Raw genomic sequence first — 15,602 nt, forward strand, 5'->3', positions numbered from 1 at the left:
CCAGCACTCTGGATGGAGGCAGAGAAAGGCAGATCTCAGAGTCTGAGGCCAGCCTGGGCTACATAACAAACTATAATCTCATAACTCCCATTTTGCTATTGTGGAAAGGTACAATAGACAAGATAGATGTCCATTGTTTTTAAATTGTATTTTCCTAAATTATGCAAACGCTTTTGAGAAAAAAAACTTTAATGGGTTAACAAACTTTCAAATTAGTAAAATGGTCTGAGCTCACCTTTAATCCTAGCATTTAGGAGGCAGACAGGCAGATCTCTGTGAGTCGGAGGCCAGCCTGATCCACATGGTGAATTCCAAGTTAGACCGTATTACATAGTGAGACTATCTCAAAAGACAGTGGAATAAAACAAATAAAAGAATAGAGTGTACATCCATGTTTTTCCAAGGCAAGGTGCATCTGGGAATATCTAAAGACCTTTCTCGTTTTCACTTTCGTAGGCTCTGTATAGCCATACTGGACCTCTTGTTCCTAGGCTCAAATTGAATACATCTCCTTTTATCTGTTTGTTTCCCTATTTGTCTCTTTGGTTACAGATGGTGTTGGCCAGATCCCAGCTTGGTAGGGCTTTCAGGACCAGACTATAACACTAAAAAAATTTTTGGTGACATATCTTTGGAACTCAGGTCTTCAGGCTTGTCAGAAAGCACCTTTACCCACTAGGCAATCTCGTTATCCCCTTACCCACTTACTCACTTTCTCTCTCTCTCTTCCTTCCTTCCTTCCTTCCTTCCTTCCTTCCTTTCTGTTTGTTCCCTTGTTTCCCTGTTCTTTCTCTTCTTTACTCTTTTCTAAGACAGGGCGTCTCTGTATTCTGGGCTGGACTTAAATTCTCCACTCATCTGTGTCAACCTCACAAGTGTTTCCATTACAGTTTCCTGTCCCCAATTCTGGCTGAAAGAAAATTTCTTGTACCTGACAATTTAGAGCCATTTCATGGCCACCACTGACCAAAAGAGCTTATTTACATATGCATAAAGTTCTGAGTGGTGGGTGTCGGTTATTGCTGGTTTCACGTACAAGACAACAGTGAGACAGACGTGGAACAAGGAGGAGACTGGGGAGAGCAGGTCAGAGGATGGTAGCAGATAGCTCTGTAGAATGCATTGACAAACCATTATACAGTGCAATTCTTCACCAGAATGAAGGACGCCAGCAAGATACTGTTGTCAGCATTTGTGGGTGTGGGCATAGGAGGCATACTCCATCTGCCACCCTCAAGATCCTAAGGAGTTCTCCTAGAGACTTCTAGAGAGAGATATTCAAGCCAAACAAGAATTTATGGCTTCCATATTGAAAGTAGTCTAGAGTTAACAATAGAACTCAACATTTTATTAAAGATATTTTTAAAGATGTATTTATGTATATGAGTGTTTACCTGAATGTACACATGTGCACAATTGTGCCTGGTGCCCCCTGGAGGACGGAAGAAGGAGTTAGGTCCTCTGGAACTGGAAATAGTCCTACAAATAGTTGAGAACTATCATGTGGGTGCTGGGAATGGAACCTAAGCCCCCTAACAAATCCTCTTAAACAGAGTCATTAATGGAAAGAATCTCAAAACAATTTCACTAAAAACCAGAAACAAGGCAACCTTATCCATTCTCTCCATATCTACTTGATATGGTACTTGGAGTTTTAGCTACAGCAGTAAGACAACTGAAAAAGATCAAGGGAATACACATTGGAAAGAAAGAAGTCAAAGTATTTTTATTTGCAGAGGATATAATAATGTACATAAGTAGCCCTAAAAATTCTACCAGGGAACTCCTATAACTGATAAACATTTTCAGTGAAGTGGCTGGATATAAGATTAACTCCAAAAAAAAAAAAAAATCCAAAAAACAAAATCAAAACAAAAAAATCCATCAGTAAACTTTCTGATATACAAATGACAAATGGACTGAGAAAGAAATCAGGGAACTGAAACCCTTCACAATGGCCTCAAATAAAATATCTCAGGATAGAGGATCCAGCTATATCTCTCTTGGGCATATACCCAAAAGATGCCCCAACATATAAAAAAGACACGTGCTCCACTATGTTCATCGCAGCCTTATTTATAATAGCCAGAAGCTGGAAAGAACCCAGATGCCCTTCAACAGAGGAATGGATACAGAAAATGTGGTACATCTACACAATGGAATATTACTCAGCTATCAAAAACAACGAGTTTATGAAATTCGTAGGCAAATGGTTGGAACTGGAAAATATCATCCTGAGTGAGCTAACCCAATCACAGAAAAACACACATGGTATGCACTCATTGATAAGTGGCTATTAGCCCAAATGCTTGAATTACCCTAGATGCCTAGAACAAATGAAACTCAAGACGGATGATCAAAATGTGAATGCTTCACTCCTTCTTTAAAAGGGGAACAAGAATACCCTTGGCAGGGAATAGAGAGGCAAAGATTAAAACAGAGACAGAAGGAACACCCATTCAGAGCCTGCCCCACATGTGGCCCATACATATACAGCCATCCAATTAGACAAGATGGATGAAGCAAAGAAGTGCAGGCCGACAGGAGCCGGATGTAGATCGCTCCTGAGAGACACAGCCAGAATACAGCAAATACAGAGGCAAATGCCAGCAGCAAACCACTGAACTGAGAACAGGACCCCCGTTGAAGGAATCAGAGAAAGAACTGGAAGAGCTTGAAGGGGCTCGAGACCCCATATGTACAACAATGCCAAGCAACCAGAGCTTCCAGGGACTAAGCCACTACCCAAAGACTATACATGGACTGACCCTGGACTCTGACCTCATAGGTAGCAATGAATATCCTAGTAAGAGCACCAGTGGAAGGGGAAGCCCTGGGTCCTGCTAAGACTGAACCCCCAGTGAACTAGATTGTTGGGGGGAGGGCGGCAATGGGGGGAGGATAGGGAGGGGAACACCCATAAAGAAGGGGAGGGGGAGGGATTAGGGGGATGTATGCCCGGAAACCGGGAAAGGGAATAACACTCGAAATGTATATAAGAAATACTCAAGTTAATAATAATAATAATAATAATAATAATAAATATATCTCAGGATACCCCTAACTAAGCGAGTCAAAGATCTGTATGTCAAAAACATCAGGTCTTTGAAAAAGAAAATGGAAGAAGATAGCAGAAGGCGAAAAGATCTCCCAGGCTCATGGATTGGTACAATTAACATTGTTAAATGGCTATCTTACCAAAAAGCAATCTACAGGTTCATTAATCTCTCCAGGACATCCATCATGACAGGCGTGTTGGATTTTGTCAAATGCCTTTTATGCATCTAATGACAAAAAATCACGTTGGTTTTTCTTTCACTTTGTTTATGTGGTAGATGACATTTACTGATTTTTGAATGTTGAACTATTCCTGAATCTCTGGGATGAAGCCCACTCGATCATGGTGGATAATCTTTTGGACGTGTTCTTGGATTCTTTTACAAGTATTTTATTATTTTTGCATCTGTGTTCGTAGGGAAACTGGTCTGTAATTCTCTCCCTTTGCTGAGTGTTTGTATGGTTTGGGTATCAGGGTGACTGTGATTTCATAAAATGAATTGGGCAATGTTCCTTCTGTTTCTATTTTCTGCAATAATTTGAGGAGAATTAGCAGTAACTCTCCTTTGAAAGTCTGGTAGAATTCTGTGTTAAAATCATCTGGGTTTTGTTGCTGTTGTTGTTTTATAGGGGGTGGTTGTTGTTGGGTTGTTTTTTTTTTTTTGAGGGGGTTGGTTGGGAGAATTTTAATGACTGCTTTTATTTCACTAATAGTTATAAGTGTATTCAAATTATTTATCTGGCTTTAATTTAACACTGGTTAATTGGTACCTATTGAGAAAATTATCCCTTTCTTTTAGATATTCCCATTTGGTGGAGTACAAGTTGTTAAAGTATATCCTTATGATTCTCTGGATTGTCTTGGTGTTTCTTGTTCTTGTTATGACTCCTTTTTCATTTCTGACTTTGAAAATTTGGATATTCTTTCCGTGTCTTTTAGTTAGTTTTGATAAAGGATTGCCAATCTTATTTAGTTTCCCATTCTAAAGCTTTCAGGTATGCTAATAAAAGATGTCTCCAGAGTTTCTATAAAAGCACTTAGTGCTATGAACTTGCCTCTTAGAACTGCCTTTGTTATATCCCATAAAGTTTGGGTATGTTGTTTATTCTTTTTATTCAATTCTAGAAAGTCTTTAATTTCTTATCTCTGACCTGATTCGTTATTCATCAGTAGAGAGTTGTTTAGTTTCTATTTTCCTTGATCCCTTGAGACCTACTTTAAGTTTGAGTGTGTGGTCAATTTGGAGAAAGTTCCAGAGGTGCAGAGAAGGTATATTCTTTTTTTGTTGGGGAAAATATTCTGTAAATACTTGCAAGGTCCGTTTGGTTTATAACATCCGTTAGTTCCAGCATTTCTCTGTTCAGTTTTTGTCTGGATGATCTGTCCTTTGATCAGAATAGGGTATTGAAGTCTCCCACTATCGGTGTACAAAGGTCAATATGTGAATTAGCTATAGTAGTGTTCCTGTTATCAAAGTGGTGCCCTGGTATTTGGGGCATAGATATTAAAAATTGAAATGACATCTTGGTGGATATTTTTCTTTGATAAGTACAAAGTATTGTTCTCCATCATTTTTTAAATTAGTTTTGGGTTGAAGTCTATTTTGTTAGATATTAAAAAGACCACATCAGTTTGCCTCTTAGGTACATTTGCTTAGAGTACATTTTTCCAACACCTTACCCAGAGGTAATATCTATCCTTTATGCTGAGGTGTGCTTCTTGGACACAGAAAAAAAATGGACCCTGTTTTCAAACCCATTCTGTCAGTCTATAAAAAAAAATTAATGGAATTGAGACCATTGATATTGAGATGTCAATGATCAATGATTATTGATTCCTATTATTTTGTTGTTGCTAGTGATGTTGGTAATGGTTAGGATGGGGTGTGTGTGTGTGTGTGTGTGTGTGTGTGTGTGTGTCTGCATGCACTCACATGCGTGTGTACATGCACATGCTTCCCTTCTTTTATTTTGTTGCTGGCATGGATTGTTTATTTCCTGTATTGTATTCTCATGGGTATAGTTAATCTCCTTGGTTTGGATTTTCCTTCTAGTATCTTCTATAGGGCTGCATTTGTGGATAGATATCATTTAAATTTGACTTGATCCTGGAATATCTTGTTTTCTCCATCCGTGGTAATTGAGAGTTTTGCCAGGTATAGTAATCTTGGGCTGTAATCTGTGGCCTCTTAGGGTCTGCAGCACATCTGTCCAGGCCTTCTGACCTTTAGATTCTTCATTTAGAAACCAGGTGTAATTTTAATAGGTCTGTTTTTATATGCAACTTTGTCTTTTCCCCCCATTGCAGCTTTTAATATTCTTTTTTGTTCTGAATATTTAGTGTTTTGACTGTTATGTGGTAAGGAGACATTTTTTTCCTGGTTCAATCTATTTGGTATTCTGTAAGCTTCTTCTGCCTTTGTAGTCACCTCCTTCTTTATATTAAGAAATTTTTTCTATGATTTTATTGAAAATATTTTCTTGGCCTTTGAGCTGTGTTTCTTCTCTATCTTCTATTACTATTGTTCTTAAACTTGGTTTTTTCATAATGTCCCAGTTTTGCTAAACAGTTTGCACAAGGAATTTTTTAGATTTAACATTTTCTTTAATGTATCCATTTCTTCTTTGTTATCTTCGGAGCCCGAGAGTCTTCTGTCGCTTGTATTCTGTTGGTGGGGCTTGACTCTGTAGTTCCTGTTCGCAACCCTGAATTTTTCATTTCCAGAATGCCCTCAGTTTGTGTTTTCTTTATTGATTCTATTTCCATTTTTAGGTCTTGAACATTTGTATTTTCATTTCCATCAATTATTTGTTGTTTTGTTTTTTCTTGGCTTTCTTTAAGGAATTCATTCATTTCATCTAATTGCTTATTTTTTTCTGGCTCTCTTTAAAGTATTTAGCCATTTCCTTTTTAAGGGCCTCTATCATCTTTGTATACTTGCTTTTAAGGTCTCATTCTTGAGTTTCAGCTATGTTGTATAGTCAAGGGCTACTGTGATAGGACAGCTAGGTTCTAGTGGAGAATATTGTCCTGGATGTTACTGTGTTCTTATCCTGGCATCAGTGTTTGGGGTGATTATAGTTCTAGGTGATGGTTTCTGGGTTTGTCTTTGTTGTGTAGGTGTTTTGTGCCTTCGGTTCTGTTTCCTCTCTGGATTTTCAGAGTGTGATGGCTGTGTGTCTGTTTGACTGACCTGCTCTGTGATATGTTTACAGAGGATGCCTCCTAATGTTGGAAACTGGCATGCAGTAAAGAGTCTGGGGAGGAAGGTCAGGAGTGGGTGGTCTATGGGATCCATAAGAGGTGTGGACTTGGAGGAAGGGAGGCTGCAGCTTGTCTTCTGGTGTATCTTCTGGAAGAAGTCTGAGGGATTGGATCTGCCAGGGAAACAGAGCAGAGAAGGTCTGTGGGCGAGCTACCGGTTTTTCTGGAAGATGTGGCCTCTGTACAGGTAGGACACAGGAACAAGTAGAGGGAGGGCAGCTAGGAAAAAGATGGTTTGTGGGAGCCACAGGAAGGATAGACATAGAGGAATGGAATGGCTGCAGCTGGTGTTCTGTTGCAGTGCTAGGGTCAAACCTGAGGGACTATGCTGGGTGAACAGAAAACCCATGAGTTTCAACTAAAGTCAAGGAAGAACTCATTTCAGGACTTCCATCTACTAAATGGAAGAATATCAAGATACTTAGTTGCTTCCAAAGTGAGGACACAGGTATTTATTATAGGGATCTAAAATGCCATCACTGGTAAAGCTCACCAAGCCCTCAGCAGCTGCCTGGCGGATGGTAACTACCAATAAAAGTCAGTAAGCTGCCAAGTTAGCTTGTATTCACTTTCAAACAACCCCTTCAGCTATACATAATAAGCATTGGTATTCTGTTCAATTTGTTCACAGGTCACTAAATAGAAGAACAAGGGAGTGCATTCAATTTAGATTTATTCTTAATGAAATATTGGACATGATATTTCATGCAGTCCCTCCTGTGGTCAGTGTGTAGAAACACTATTTGTTTCCTGTTGCCTAGAGTTTATGGTGACAGACAATTTTGATTCTATTCTGTGTTTCTAGACATTTCCCTGTCTATCCACAGATACATAGTCAATTTCCTTCAGACATATTACTTACATTAACTGACCAATCGTTGGCCTAGAAAATCTGCAAACATGCACCAGGACCTCCTCATTCTAAGCACTTCTGTAGTAGTGAGTTTTTGCTACACCACTTCCTGCTCCTAACAGATCATATGCACACAACTACCCAGGAGCTACCTTTGGGTCTACAAATGAAAGACATGCACACATTAGCTTATTTTTAAAATGCCTTGGCACTCCTAAACCTTTCCCTGTTACCCCAGACCCAATCAGGGAAGTGTCCAGTGGCCACCCAAATGCTCATATGGCTCCTGCAGCTCTCCTATTCCATGTCCTACAGAATTCTTGCAATTCAGCTGTTCCTTTCTGCATCCTAGCTTGCACAACTCTTAAGAATTCTGCTCCGTGCCCAGTCGTTGGCATCTTTATTGTTTGATCAAAAACCAACTGGGGACAAGAACCTTCAGCATTTGGACACACAGTTTCCTTATTGAATCAAATCATTAGGACCAATCCCTAACACCTCACCTTTTCTGTCTAAATGAAAGAAAAAAAACTCTTCTCTCAAATATAAATTGAGTAAAACCACAATAGTTATGTAAATCATAGAGTATGATTGTCTAAGTTAGGCTTTTACTGCTGTGAATAGATACCGTGACCAAGGCAAGTCTTATAAAGGAAAACATTTAACTGGACTGGTTTACAGTTTCAGAGATTCAGTCCATAATCATCAAGGCGGGAGCATTGCAGCACTCAGGAAGATATGGAGCTGGAGGAGCTGAGAGTTCCGCCTTTTGTTCCAAAGGCAGAAGACTCACTTCCAGGCAGCTAGGATTAGGGTATTAAATCCCACGCCCACAGTGACACACCTACTCTAACAAGGTCATATCTCCTAATAGTGCCACTCTCTGGCCCAAGCATACACAAACCATCACAACAATATACAATTAACATTGAGTCCATCATATTTCTCAATTAAACAAAGTACTTTATCATCATTCCTAATGTAAAGTATTTACGATTCTATACCTGAATTATGTTTTGATTTTAGCCTGTGGCACCATCTGAAAAGCTTGTTTTTTACTCTATGTCATATCTTTTAATGTTAAACGACTTAAGTTTGCTTATAGGACTATAAATAGTCTGCAACCCTGTCAGAAATCCAAGGGCTAATTAAATGTTGGCTGAATAAATAGGAAGCATAAAAACATAGCTTCCAAAACTTAAACAAGTAGAAACAGGGACCTACCTGGACAGTCCCCTAATTACTTAGAATGTTGAAACATCTGTCTTCAGCATTTTGGCCCAGAGCCATCTGGCAGACCCATAAATGAAGTAGGAATATGAAAGACTAGCTAACTCTGTCTTGGCAGAGATTAGTACTTGCCTATCTCTTTGTCCTTTTCTAGATAATATTTTTTTTTTTGTCTGTAGATGGATAGGGCAATTTCTGCCCAATTGCTACCTTGCCATGGTAGGCAACCTCACCTGGAGATAAAGATGTTCAAATCCTCTTTGAAGGAGAATGGGGAAGCTATCAGGAACGGACATGTCTCATGGTCAAAGGAAGTAACATTAAATGTCACATTCTGTAGATTTCTCATGTTTTTGAAGACTGTCTATAAAAAGTATATTTGAACTGTTAAACCTTAGCTACTCTTAGCCATTTCTATTTGAGCACATTGAAAGCATGTTTATCACAATCAAATTAGGATATAACATAACTGTGAGTTCACTATCTGGCCCTTAATTTGTGTTACTTAACCATCTTAAACACTTTGTGATAGCAGCTATTAAAAGAACTGTGTCAAAGCCTTGTATTCTTAAATGAGTTGCATAGACACAATGCCTATCTAAGAGTAATAATATTAATTTCAAATTTTGTATTAATATACAGATTTATATCAATTAAACATTAATTCTATATCAATATATAATTCTGTGCCAATATAAGAAATTATATTTAAGTTTACATCAATTACAAAGATTTCTACCAATGTGCGATTATGGCTACATCATAATGCATTCTTCGAGAATAAATTTTGTAATCCATCCCATCTACTTCTTCCCTGTTCAAATGACCATTCCCAAATGATCCCTTAAAATGACAACCTATCTATAATTTATAAAATAACCATAGCCAGACACTCAAACCCAAGGAATTGGACCGAGAACTTTCCATGGCTTCTTCCTGCTGAATAGGGACAACAAGAAATTATGTAAAAGGTTGGGGAGGGGCAAGAAAATTAGGAAAACTGGTTAAACTTAAGAAAGCTAGCTTTCGCATCTGTTGTCTGGTCTCTGTATGCTTAGAAGGCTCAGAGGCTTGCCTGAAGTTCTGATTGGATGGATTGAAGTTCTCCAGGATGGAGCACACTGTCTGAAAGGTTGGATGAGACTAGATCATCTGGAATCAGTAGTAATTCCTGAAGCTGTTCTGAGAGAAAGTCTTTGGACAGCATCAGGAATCAGGGTGCTGGAACAGCAGGTCAGGTCAGTTCAGCATCTCTGAGGATGAATCTAGGCAAACCTGTACCTTCTGTAATACATGAATCTCACAGCCAAAATTTTAGTACCGTTAAGATACTTGTTTGGATTGTACAGGGTGAACAGATCTGTTAAGAATGAAATTCTGTTTCTTGCTTGAGCAGGTAAAAGACACCAGTCTCTTTTATGAGTTAGTTTTATCAATAACTAATTATAATAAATCTTTATTTGTGTCATATGAAGGAAGGCATGAAGCATCCTAAGAGTTCCATAAACAATGAGATCTATTGTCTGATTTTAACTGAAGTTTTCGCTAGAGACATGTCTATGTCTAAGCCAGTTATAGGGCTGTTGCCTTGACAAGGAATAAACAGACCAAGTTACCCTGTCCTGTTTGAGTTTCTTGACTTTTTCTTTTCTGTAGCTAAGATCTTCAGGAGGTCTCCCCCTGTCATATCTGATCCATATCACACTGGAAGGGGTCCAAAGCCTTTTCTCTTTTCCTGTCAACACAAATACAGAACCTCTTTCCCCAAATAGGATGCTCTTGGGCCAATAACTGAAAATCATTAAAGGTATAACTTGACCTCTCTCCCAGAGAAATTTTAATGTAACCACCAAACTCATAACCACACGCACTCCGATAATTGAAACAATTCAAAGCAATTAAAGCAATCTAAACAAATATTTTCTGCTGAGACAGTGTTTCTGTCTCCAACTTTTCAACCTACAATTTAAGATCAGAAGCCTCAATATGTATATTATCTATGTATACTTAAATTCTCTCTATTGTGGAGATTGATATCTCTGTGGGCACATATTGTAGTATGCCCCTTTCTCTATATGTAACTCTCAAGGCCTAAATTTCTACTGTTCGAGATAGGTTAGGCTTCCTATCCCCTGTTTTCAATCTAATTTTTTAAAAGACCAAATGCCTCAACATTTATACATCTCTGTATTTAACTTTAATTAAATTCCCTTCTACTTGCTATATAAGCCTATTTACAGCCTCCATTTTTGTCATACCAGGGAACCCCACAAATCTCATGTGGACCCATTTGAGAATTTGCCCTGGTGAGACTTTTAAATTTCTCTAAAGCATGTTTTTCATTCACTCTCCCTACCTTCTCCCTGCTGCGGAGCGTAATATCTCTGTATACTTAAGAACATTTAAACAATTAACATTATACACACTTCTATTCTTAAAAACGATTAAATCAAACTGTAAAAAATCCCTGTCCTGCTTGTAGGAAGCAGGCTGTGTCCACCATCTGCCTTTCTGCCTCTCATTGTCTAACTCCTAGCAGTGGCCTGACTCTTTGCACACCAGGGGCTCCCAAATTCTCAGTTTAAGCTCTTTGTATCATTTTTAAACCATGGGAAGAAATATCCCCATGTGGCTCAGGCAGATCCTGAATAGTCCCTTCTATTCTTAAAAAAGAATTGAACTAGATTTATGCACCTCTATCCTTTATTTTTCTGATGGCTGGAGGCAGGCAGATTTTATTGTCTGCTTCTTACTGTCTTCCTCTAAACAGGCAGCTCTGGGGTAAATCCCTGCCATTGGGTGTGTTCTAGTTTTGCGGCTTGCATGGGAACCACATCATTCATGACTAGACTAGCTGAGAAACCAAATCCCCCCTCTTCCTAAATTTGTCTCGTGGTGCGTGTGTATTGTCTCTTTCATTCAGGAATCTCTAAATTATTTAAACAGTAGGTTCTCGCACATAACGTTGCATGCCATCTCTAGCAGAGAGTCTTTGCTATACCACTTTGTTGCAGATCCTAGCAGATCACACGCGTGCACCTGCCTGGAATCTATCTTTGGGTCCATGAATGAAAGACACTTTAGCTTTTTTTTAAAAAGATGCCTTGGCTACCTCAAAGACTGGGCACTCCTAAACCTTCCCCTGCTACCCTAGGCCCAACCAGGGAAGTGACCAGTGGCCACCCAAATTCTCGTATGTCTTGTTGGCTCTCTTCTGCAGCTCTCCTCTTCCATCTCCTACCTCATCCTTGCAATTCCGCTCTGTTCCGCTCTGTGCCCTGACCCACGACTCTAAGTGTCTCCACCCAGTGTCCAGCCATTGGCTGTGGGCATCTTTATCAAATGATCGAAAGCCAATTGGGGACAAGGACCTTCAGCGTTTGGACATGCAGGTTCCTGATTGAATGAAAACATTAGAACCAATCCCTAACACACTTCCACCCTGTCTGTAATGCGATGTCCCCTCTGCATCAGTGTCTCGCCCACCTCGTCCAGCAAGGAAGACGCAACACCGTCGGATCCTTGTCAACAGCCTTTATTGCAGGACCACCTCATTTCTGATACGGGGACCTCAAGCAGCAAGAGCGCTCGCCTTATATAGACAGCAGGCTGAGGCTATGCTAATTGTCCTTCAGGGATTGGCAGAGCACGAATCACCTCATTAGCATGGTACTGCTCCCTCATTAGCATATTACCCGCCAACTGATGCCAGGTGCAAAGCCTGAGTATGCGCAGTACCGTTGTTCACCACAGGAGGGCGCCCTACACATCAGCGTGCAGATATAAGCACCAATGACTTCAGGAACCTCTAACCAGTGAGGCATAGGACGGTCAGGCTGACAAACTGCCTCCTAACCAGTAACCTCCTCCGGGCCTCTGAAATCATTGCCAACTTGATGACAACCAACAAGTGCTTCACAGAAAAATATAATTTACCCCAAATCACTTCCAACAGAAAGTATTAAAGTAACATGCCCCAGTGTGGAAATAGTCTCATTCTAGTCAACTGTCAATCAGTGGTCTTACTCTTGTAAGGGGGCAGAAAGCACAGCAATACGTAAGTAGATTGCCACGAATTCAAGGCCAGCTTGGTGTTCACAGGGTGTTCATACCTGAAGAAAACAATAAAAAGCATTTGAGGCTGAAGAGATAGATGGCTCAGTAGTTAGGAGCACACTGTCTGCTCTCAGCACCCGCATGCTAAAGGAGCCAACTTTCTGGCTTCTGTGGGCACCAAGCACACATACATGCAGTCAACCAACCACTCGTACACAAAATGAAAATAAAATAAAAAAAATCTTTAATTCGTGGTGGCACATGCTTTTAACTCTATCACTTGGGTGAATTTGGGGTCAGCTTGATTTGATTCACATAATATGTTCCAGGATAGCCAGGGCTACATAACAGAGACACCCGTTTCTAAAAATAAAATAAATTATTGCAAAACAAACAAATAAACTCAAAATTAGAATATCAAGTATTAATCAAGAAAACATTCCACAGAATTGCATCCATGATGGAGGCATTTTTTCAGTTGATGTTCCCCTTCCTGGATCACCCTAGCTTGTGTCAAGCTGACGAATAAAACTAACCAACACACAGGGACCACAATGTACGGGGAACCTAAATAAACCCCAGAGAACCCTAAATAAGCCCCAATTCGGGGGTTCAAATAACGTGCTCCAATATGGATGTGGTACTGATGCAGGAGAAACTTGAAGGAATATATATGCTATAAAGAATTTGTTAATTAACTCATTTAGGAAATTAATTACCCAAAGTAGAAATTAGCTGAAGGAGTGCTGTCTTCCATTATGATGGGAAGATAAATAGTTCACTAACCAGGTGTGTCAAAAAACCATAAAGAAAAAGAATTATATCGTAATTGAAGTTTAGGGCTTCTGAGAAAAACGTTTCTGCTGATGTTCATTCACCAAGACTGACCTCTAATTTGGCTCCCACCCCAAGTCCAAGAACATACCTCTAAGGACGGCTCAAGGGTCAGCACGAGGTGACAACCGTCATTAAGTCCTGGTCTACCATTGAGTCCCTGTGCTCTATCCTCACCCCACTCCACCAAAAACCATAGTTCTTGCCAGGTGGGCAGGAGGACCCTTGGTAACAACTGTTTGAAAAGAACAACTACACTGGGGTAGTTTAAAATAATCCTGCTAATATCTTTGCGATGGAAATCTCTCATCTATCAAGTGGCCGGACTTGCAGTTTCCTGTCCCTATACGATTATTCAAACTGTAATGTGGGGCCTGAACCCATATGTAGACAGCATGTGGGGAATGTATAGAATGTATAAGCATATGTGGAATGTATAAGCCTAAGGCCTATGTAAGCTGACAAATATGTCTGTTCAAGGCTGGTTCCCTTTTGTGCTTTAGTTAAAACCAGTTAGACACTATTAGGAAAGATCTTTTTCCTTCATTAATCTCTAATCATGTGAAGTCATTTCTTACTGGGAAGGCATTTTAATTCTGGCTGTCAGTTACTGATCATTACCCTGTCCACTGGCTTGTTTGTGTATCTCTAAAGAATTTATGCAAAGTGAACTTAGAAATTAAGAGATGGGTGTGTGGCACAGGTCTTTAATCTCAACGCTTTGGAGGCAGAAGCAGGCAGATCTGAGTTGGAGCCCAGCCTAGTCTACACAGTGAGTTCCAAGATAGCCAGAGCTACATGAGACCCTGCCTCAAAAAAGAGCAAAAGCAAGCAAACAAACAAAATTCTTCTTAAAATTTTCCTTTTGCAGCTCTAGGTCCCTACAGGAAATACCATTCTGGGGTTGGAAATTATCTGGTTCCAGCACGCAGCACAGAGACTCTGCTGACTACAGAACTCACATCTAAATTAACATACACATCTCCTGAGTTCCCCCCCATTCGTTAAGTGAATTTTTAGCCCTTGTTACTGCAAATAACAAGGCAGATTGAGAATGGTCCTCTGTCTCCTCCATTTGAAGTCAAAATGTAAAGAACTAATTTTTCCATTTTTCATATATTTTGTTAATTTTCCTCTTCTTGGGAATCACAATTTGGAGTCGAATCCTGCGCATGGCCTCATAGTAGGTCCTCCACTCACAGCGCCTGTCCAGAATGCAACGCTGTCACTCACAAACACCTCCGGTCTCTGTGTTTGTGTCTTCATCGTTGTCCTTGGCAGCCTTGCTTTCTTGGCTCCTACAGAGCCAATCACGGCCCGAGTAGGCTGAGTGCGTCACAAGCCTCCTCAAGATCTGCACCCTGAAACGCCCAGCTCCTACCTAAGGCCGGGTTCGGCAGAGCCCACTCCCAACGTCCCCAGCGATTCACTAATCCTCCCAGGACAGCTTTCACAGACGACACTGTGAAATCTCACAGGACAGTACACTGCGGAGTGACAAAACACGGACTCGGGAAACACTGAAAACACGCCAAGAATGGAAAGAAACCAAACCAGCAGATCTCCACCTTAGCTAGAGACTTTCCTCGCAGTTCAGCAATACAGCATCCTCCCCGGACCCCTGCCACTCACTTCACACTTCTCAGGTTTAACAAGAACTCTGACCAAAACCAACCCGGAAGGAAAGAAAGGTTTATTTGGTATACAAGCAGTTCATAATCTAGAGAAACCAAGATAGGAATTCAAGCAGGAACGTGGAGTCAGGAACTGAAGCAGAGACCGTGGGGGAAACATTTCTTACTGGTTTACCCTGCATGGCTCACTTTCTTATGCAACTCATGACCACCTGTCCAGAGGTGGCACCATCTATGATAGGCTGCACCCCTCCCACATCAATCATTAACCAAGAAGATGCCCCACAGACATGCCCACCCGCTACTCTAATGGAGGCAATTTTTCAATGCTGGGCACTTCTAATCCTCCCCGTAGCCTGAACATTCTCCCGTCAGGCATTCCCGAGTTAATGCCTCTTAAAGCTATAGTTTATCTTATTGCCCCGGCTTCTTCTGGGCGCCTCTCCTTATCTTTGCTCCCCAAGATGCTTCTAGGCAGGCCTTCCACTTACATTTCTGCTGCTATTCTCTCTTGTTCCTTTCTGGTGTGGTTTGTCCTACTCTGGGCAGAGCTCCTTTATTTCTCCTCCCTGTGTTTCCTCCTCCAGGAACATAGAAGTTCTCTCTCTCTCTCTCTCTCTCTCTCTCTCTCTCTCTCTCTCTCTCTCTCTCCCTCCCTCCCTCCCTCCCTCCC

This window comes from Rattus norvegicus, chromosome 1, assembly GCF_021556685.1.
Source record: "Rattus norvegicus strain SHRSP/BbbUtx chromosome 1, alternate assembly SHRSP_T2T, whole genome shotgun sequence".
NCBI lineage: Eukaryota > Metazoa > Chordata > Mammalia > Rodentia > Muridae > Rattus > Rattus norvegicus.